This window comes from Phoca vitulina, unplaced genomic scaffold, assembly GCF_004348235.1.
Source record: "Phoca vitulina isolate PV1807 unplaced genomic scaffold, GSC_HSeal_1.0 scaffold68, whole genome shotgun sequence".
Classification (NCBI taxonomy): domain Eukaryota; kingdom Metazoa; phylum Chordata; class Mammalia; order Carnivora; family Phocidae; genus Phoca; species Phoca vitulina.
The window spans coordinates 7,569,389-7,577,134 of NW_022589771.1; the positions used below are offsets into that span (position 1 = coordinate 7,569,389).

A 7,746-nucleotide genomic window follows, 5' to 3' on the forward strand; every position below is an offset into this window, starting at 1 on the left:
TCACACGTGTGGTGCTGCACGCTCCGGTCACACGCACACATCACACGTGTGGTGCTGCACGCTCCGGTCACACGCACACATCACACTCATCACACGTGTGGTGCTGCACGCTCCGGTCATACGCACATCACACACATCACACGTGTGGTGCTGCACGCTCCGGGTCACACACACACATCACACTCATCACACGTGTGGTGCTGCACGCTCCGGTCACACGCACACATCACACGTGTGGTGCTGCACGCTCCGGTCACACGCACATCACACACATCACACGTGTGGTGCTGCACACTCCGGTCACACACACACATCACACTCATCACACGTGTGGTGCTGCACGCTCCGGGTCACACACACACATCACACTCATCACACGTGTGGTGCTGCACGCTCCGGTCACACGCACACATCACACGCGTGGTGCTGCACGCTCCAGGTCCCACGGGAACTGACTGCTGAGCTCGGAGCGGAGCCTCGCTCGGCCCAGGCCTCCTGGTGGCTGCAGAACCAGGACCAGGCCGCGAAGTAGCGGGAGCGCCTCCCGGGCACCAGGCCCGAGCCCGCCGCCTGCTCAGACGCCCCTGCAGGAGGGCGAGCGAGCATACAGAGTCCGTGTCTGCCTTGCCCGAGGCCACAGCTCTAGGTGACCGTGATTTTGTTTGTCCTTAAAAACCCAGCACCTGAGGTAAGGCGTGGACGGGGCCTGGTCACTGATGGATCCTGATGCCCCCCAGAGGCAAGGTCGTTGGGGGAGGCCTGGCATTCAAGGTCTTGTTCTGGGTCCTCAAGGCAGACGGGGCGCCTTCTGACCCATGGCCTGCTGGGCAGCGGTCAGCATGGACGACATCGCCCACCCCTGAAAGTGCCCGAGTCGGGGGCTGCCAGACCCGGGCTGGGCCCAAAGCAGGAACGCCCCTCCGGGTGGCCCCCCCGCCCCCCCGCCCCCCCTTCCCCCCATCTCACAACTCTGCAGCCGGCTGTGGTCTTTCTACCTGGCCAAGAGAGCAGACAAGGGGCAGAGAAGCCAGAATCGGGTGACAGGGAGGAAGGGGCCTGTTCGATCAGAAACAGAGATCGATAGGGCCCCCCCAGAACATGACGGGAATGCCAGCTCCTCTCCCCATGGCAGGCCTCTGGGGCTCCTGGGGCTCGCCAGCCCAGCACACGGCCTAGTGGTGGGGGGCTGGGAGGGTATCCCTGCTTGGTCCCCGCCTCGGCCCGTGGGGCTCCCGGTGTGGCCTGTAAGTGGGCCCTTCCTTTGCTCTCCCGTAACACCTGCCTCTGCACCGGGGGGGGGGGGGGGGGGGGGGGGGGGGGTCTGGGTGAAGGAGAACCGGCCAGGGGCTCGAAGCGGGGGGTTCCTGTGCTTCAAAGCCCCGCCCAGCCTCAAGCTCCCTGACCCTCCTGCTCCCTGGTCCCCACCAAGATTATAATCAGGACCCAGAAATGTCAAAACGGAACACTCCATCCTTCCCTTTCAGGGTCAAAAGCAGAAGCCACGTAGCACGGTGGCTTCCTGGGTCAGAGCAGCGGGTGGATGGGCCTGGGAGGCAGCTTGGGTTTCACACCAGGCCCAGTCTGTGTCTCCCAGCCAGAGGCGTGGGGCTCAGGCCAAGACTGGCCGTGGCCAGCCCCTGCTTCGATCTGGGTCCCTGCAAAGTTCCACAGCTGGCCGTGCTGCCTCGAGGGTCCCCACCAACCCCGGGCCCACCCGGCCACTGCCATGGGCACATTCGGCCTCTGGGGACCCCCCCACCCCACCCCAAGGCTGCTCCAAGTAGAGGGTGGGAGCGCCCTCCCCAAGCGCCCCAGTCATGCCCGAGCTCCGGCAGGGTGAGCTGGTACCACGGCCCCGGGGCAGGGGCAGCCCCACTCACTCTCCTGTGGCCGCGGACTGGGCCCCCAAACATTCCCAACAGCCAGCATGTAAGCTCCACGGGCGTGGGAAAACTGAGGCCCCGAGCAGCAGCAGGATGTGGACCGGGTGCCAATTCGGCCGGCACACCCCTCCCACAGAGAGGGAGAGAGCCTCACTGATGGCAAGACAACCCACAGACTGCGAGGTCCTGACCCTGACCTTAGGAAGCTGGACGGGGGTGGGGAGCTGCCCTCTCCTCAAGTGCTCCTTGCCCACTGGAGCACCGGGGCTGCCACGGGGACGGCTGCACCCTAGCCCGCGGGTCCCTCAGCCTCTGGGGGCAGGATGCCTGGACACACGGCAGCTCTGGGAGCTCAGAGGGAGGACGGAGCTCGGTGAGGAGGAGGAGGAGGAGGGGGAGGAGGGGGAGGAGGAAGAGGAGGAGGAGGAGGAAGGGGAGGAGGAGGAAGAAGGGGAGGAGGAGGAGGAGGAAGAGGAGGGGGAGGAGGAGGAAGAGGAGGAGGAAGGGGAGGAGGAAGGTGAGGGGGAGGAGGAGGAAGTGGAGGAAGGGGAGGAGGAGGAGGAGGAAAGGGAGGAAGGGGAGGAGCGCAAGCTCCAGGATTCGGCCGGCCCCTGGCCCAGCCTGTGGGGCTCGGGCACTCCCTGCCGCCCTGCCACCTGAGGGATGGTACCCCACTCCACCACGGGCCCTTCGGTCTCACTTCCCCCGAGAGAAGGGCAGGCCCCTCACAGCCCAAGGTGCTTGAGAAACCCAAGGCTATCGGCTGTGAGGACTTTGCGACAGTCACCCTTGCACACCCCTGCCCGCCAAGGGGATGCTGGTGCAACCTGAGGGCAAGCGCGGGAAGTCATGGGTCTGGGAGTCCCCCACAGGGTGGCTTCCCGGAGACCCCCGCAACCCGGGCCTGGCGCTCTCCCTGCCCCAGCCCCAAGTGCCCCCAAATGAATGCAGTGAACCAGGGTCACCTGCAGAAGGAGAAAGCTCTGAGCAGCCAGGTTCTCTGAGCGGAGGGAGTCTTAGAAGAACAATGTAACACATTCCTTCCAAATCTCACACACACACACCCCATATTTGGTAAAAGACAAGAAAAAGCGGAAACATTAGAAAACACATGGGGCAGCAGGCAGAGGGAGGGCACAGCGTCTGAGTCAGGACAGCAAGCTGATGTCAGATCAGGCTTCCTGTCAAAGACGAGGAAGGGAACAAAGACAAAAGAAATGCAGATAAAATGAAATCTTACTACCTGGCAGGCAACCGGGGGACAAACAGGGACAAACAGCTGAGACAGGAACTCACAACTACATGGATGCTCATGCTTTGCTGGAGACAAGAAGCAGCCCTAGCTTCTAATAGCCCTACCTCCAGGATCCTCTAAGTCTTTTATGAAAATCCCTTTAGAAACTTCCTTTATCTCTACGCCCCCACCGTAAAAGTTTATAACCAACAGCTCCTCACAATCCCAGTGCGGCTCTTCTGCCTATGGGTCCCGTCCCCGTGCTTTCATAAAACCACCTTTTTGCATGGAAAATGTCTCCAGAATTCTTTCTTGGCCATCAGCTCACATCACATCAAAAGAAGAAGGTTTTGCAAAAGTGCAAACCCTCAGACCAGGCCACTCTCGATCCCAAGGGCTCACTGCACCTGCAGGCTGGTGGGGTCAAAGAACCAATCCACCCACCGAGGCTTACAAGGGGCACGCCCCAAATCAGGTGACAGGGGCGGGGTGGGGGGAGGCGCAGGTGGGAAAGTTCAAAGATTGGGGGCAGAGCAGGGAGGCAGGTGGGGGGTTGGGGTAAGTGGGTGATGGGCACGAAGGAGGGCACGTGATGTGATGAGCACTGGGTGTTGTATGCAAGTGGTTAATCACTGAATTTCAGAACCTCTGAAATTGAAAAAAAAAAGGAAAAAGATGGGAGGCGGGGGACCCCTTCTGTACTCACCCTAGTAGCCGCAGGACTCAAAGCGTTTTCATGGAAAAAAAAAAGCCAATGTCTACAATGGATCTGAACTAGGCATCAGCCTTTTTAAACCAGAAGACAGAGTGTGGCGCTTCTGGTTCCTACAAAAACACCCAGAATTGGACAGAAGCTGCATGCCGCAGGGAGGCTGGAACCAGCGCGCTCAGAGCTCGGAGGCTCCGGACAGACCCAGGGGACAGAAGGGGCAGAGGCCGGAGGAGGCGAGACCTGCGTGTCCTCTGAACCCAGCCCCACAAGTGTCTGAGGGACCTGTCCACGGCGTGGAGTCCGAGAGCAGACCACAGTTTGTGACCGCAGGGAACACGATGAGATTCTCCCACGTATTCATTAGAAAAGGAGTATCTCGTGAGCCAGAGAGGAGTCAACATTGTATTTGCAGGGAAAAGCATGTGTCCGCGATGGGGACGTGAAGCCGATGCCCTGTGGGCCCTGGCCATGGACGAGGACAGAGGGGACCGGACGGCACACAGATTCAGAAGTGGCGGAAAGAGCAGGAAAGCTTCGGTGAGGGAGGCAGGAAACACGCAGAGAAAGGTGCCCATCGTGAGTCGGAAAACAAACAAAAAAGCTAAAATCGACAAACACATCAGAACCTGTTCCCTTGAAAAAGGCAACAAAGTTGGTCTGAGGATGGTCAAGCAGCTTTGGGAAAAGCCGCCTAGAGGGCGGCCGTGCGACTGTGGGGAGCCGGGCGGCGTGGCCGTGGCTGAGTCAGAGACCGTGAGTGGGCTGCTCCCCCGCCTTCAAAGGGGACGAGCAGAAGTGGGGGTTCCCCAGGAAGGGGCCCCTTCACACCGGAGGCCCACGCAGACTCCGTGTGGGGAAACAGGATGATGAAAGAGCCAGAAGAATGTGTATCTCCGAATCGGGAAAACTGAGCGTAAAAACTAAGGAAGAAAATGTCAAGACAGATGGACTCTAAAAGAACGAATCTGCATAAAACAGAGGACATGTAGTAACTGTAATGCAAAAGGGCAGGGGTCATTTCGTGGCAAGGAGGTGTTAGAAGTCTGGAACAGAGGCAGATGCCCCGGCGGCGGGGGGGACGGGAGGGTCATCACAGCGGCTGGTGCGGCGTCTCTGGCTGGCTGCCCGCTCCGTCTACCCAGCCGACGCGGCCGCCTGCCCAGCTGTCCGGCTGGAAAATATTTCTCCCACTTGGGAGGCCCTCCCAGGGGGCCCCCCAGGAGAGAAAGTGTGGGAGCGCCTGTTAGGGCAACTCAAGTTTCCTGGAAAAAAGTAAAAGCGAATGTCCCCCAGGGGCCTACGTTTCTGCCTGGGTGGTGGCGGGGGGATGTCTGTGCTGAGTGGGGGACCCGCGCCAGGGGCTCCCGTGGAAGCCGGGGTCTGCTGGCTGCCCGACCCCCCAGGGAAGGGGGCAATCACATATTTGATTACAGAGTCAGGGGGAGTTTGAGCTATGGGTCGCCCCCTGTTGCAGGGGGAGGCCTTCCTCCCGGGTGCAGACAGGTCCCTCCCATCCCCAGAGAGCGGGCAGCGCCCTCCGCAGGACAGTCTGCAAGGCCCTTGCTGGTCTCAGCGCTCCGTCCCTCACGAAATCTCTAGGCAATGCCCGTATTTGCCCTTGGCCTGTGACCCTGTGTTGCACCCAGATTTCGTGAGGGCCCAAGGCCGAGCCTTCGGGAGATGGCTTCACGGACTCCCTTCCCAGGGCGAAGCCCAGCGGCCATGCTGAGCCCCCTCCCCATGCTTGCCCACAGGCGCCTCTGCTCCTCGCTCAGGGGTCCACCTCCCAGCTCCGCGGAGAAGCAGGCGTGAGCCCCGTTGCAGTGACACCGGGCAGAGCTGGTCCCCCACCCTCACAGGAGCCCTGCCTGGGCCACTCGCAGCCAGCCCAGCCCGCGGTTACCTGGATGGCAGGCGTCCGCAGAGGGAGGCCCTGTGCCTGCACAGGGTGTGGAACTGAGCGAGGGCTCGGCCACTGACGCCAGAACCTTCCACGAGGACCACGGGGCGAGCTCCACCCTCGCCGCTGGCTGCCCCTCCTCCTCGTCCACTCGGGGTCCCAGGTGCCCTCCACCTCCAGCAGGTGTGGAGAGCCCAGCTGGGGACAGCAGGGCAGGATGCCAGCCCGGGGTCGGGGGAAGAGGACAGGGCGCCAGGAGGATGTGAGACCAGGGGACGGGGCGGGGTGTGCAGTGTCGGCTGGAATCCAGGGGGACCCCAGGGTCCCGAGCCCCCACTCCCAGGAGACTGGTTGTGGGGCGTTTAGTCACGTACCTAACGTCTGTCCCCAAAAACCCAGCTGTCACGGGACACCTTCACAGCGTTAGGCCCGCCGAGCCTCTGAGAGTCTGGGAGGTGAGAGTCTGGGAGGTGAGAGTCTGGGAGGTGGACCCAGCAGCAGGGGAATGCACACCCACACAAAGCTCACACACAACACTCAGCTGCGCACCTCACATACTCAAATACTTCAGTGAACACGCTTACACCTCCGTGCACACATGCTCACACACGATCTCACATACACGCTTACACACAGTACGTGCATCCTCTCACACCTGCGCACACACTCACGCACACAGACTCTGTGGGAGGACAGAGCACCACAGCCAACCTTGGAGAGCATGGAGAGGAGGGGGTCTGAGACAGGAAGAGGAAGGCGGCTGGGGCCCCCAGACTCCCCGTACGGCCCTGGCTCCACGTGCCCTGGCCCCTCCGGGAGGGTCTTGCCTGCCCCCCGGCCTCTTCCGGGCTCTGCAGGGCCTCACGGCCCCCACGTCGGGGGCTCAGTAAGTGTCTGGGGCTTGTCCAGAGACCCTAGACCCCGTGGCCGAGGCCTGAGCCTATGCCCCGTCCTCCTGCCAAGCTGGGTCCTGCCCCCAGTTACAGACGCTCACACTGCTCTGCCTGGCCCTGCCCGCGGTGGGCACAGCACTCCCCCTTGCTGGATCTTGGTCAAAGGGGGCCTGGAGCGGACAAGCCCAGAGCGGGTAACGGGGACCAGGGCTGCCGGGCCCTCTCCAGGGCTGGGCCACTCCCCGGTGAAGAGCCGCAGGGCCCACCTGTTCCCGCTAGAAAACAAGCCTGGACACAGAGGAGCCCCTGTCCACTCACCCCGCTGATGCCCTGGCGACCTCGGTGGGTGTCCTGGCCGGGCAGGGAGGGGGCGGCAGCTCCGTTGGTATCTGGCGGAGCTGCTGCCCGGATGAGCCGACAGGCCAGTGAGCCCCGATGCTGAGGGCACGGCGCTTCCTGTTCCAAGCTGCTCTGGAGGAAGTACTTACATGTGGCTGATTGCGCCACGGGTGGCCCGTCAGATGCCAGCCCTGCGCGCTGCCTGGGCTCCCCGCCCGGGGGTACCCGAAGGAGACCCCACAAGCACACGAGGGACTTGCCTCTCCTTACACACCTCCCGGTGAGGAGCAGAGCAGCACGAAAGGAGGGATGAGTATGGCGGACCAGGTACTCTGGTGGCACCAAGGACTCACCCCTGTGTGAGGAGGTGGCCGTGCCCTGCAGGGACGGAGGACCACGGACTTGCACCCTGGGACAGGCGCCCAGCCTGCAGACTGCACCCAGTGAAGATTTTGGTCATGGAAATAAAAAGCGTGACCGGGACCAAGGAGCAGAATGACACCGTGAGCTGGTGAGCAGGCAGGATCGGCCCCAGCACAGAGGCGGGAAGACGCAAGATGGATGCAGATGCACGATGCCCACACCCATCTGGCCAGCAGAGCCTGGGAGCAGAGACCCGTGGACAGAGAGGAGCAGACACCCAGTGACGGGAGAGGCTCCAGATCCCGAAGAGGGGCCAGAACAGGCTGATGCATGCCCTCGGGAGGCTTCTGATGCTCTGGCAGGACAGAACAGATAGCAAGAAAATACCACGAGGTGGGGGGGATTCGGGTGGGGGATGGGGA

The 7,746-nt window shown here is 62.2% G+C and overlaps 1 protein-coding gene across 1 annotated transcript in view; it reads right to left on the bottom strand.

Moving 5' to 3' along the window:
* ITGB2 (integrin subunit beta 2) overlaps positions 1-7,073 on the bottom strand; it is a 24,317-nt gene extending 17,244 nt beyond the window's left edge. The window contains exon 1 of the mRNA XM_032392677.1: positions 6,941-7,073. The gene's annotated coding sequence lies outside the window, so the exon portion shown is untranslated. The remainder of the gene's footprint in view (positions 1-6,940) is intronic.
* Positions 7,074-7,746: the final 673 nt, after the last annotated feature.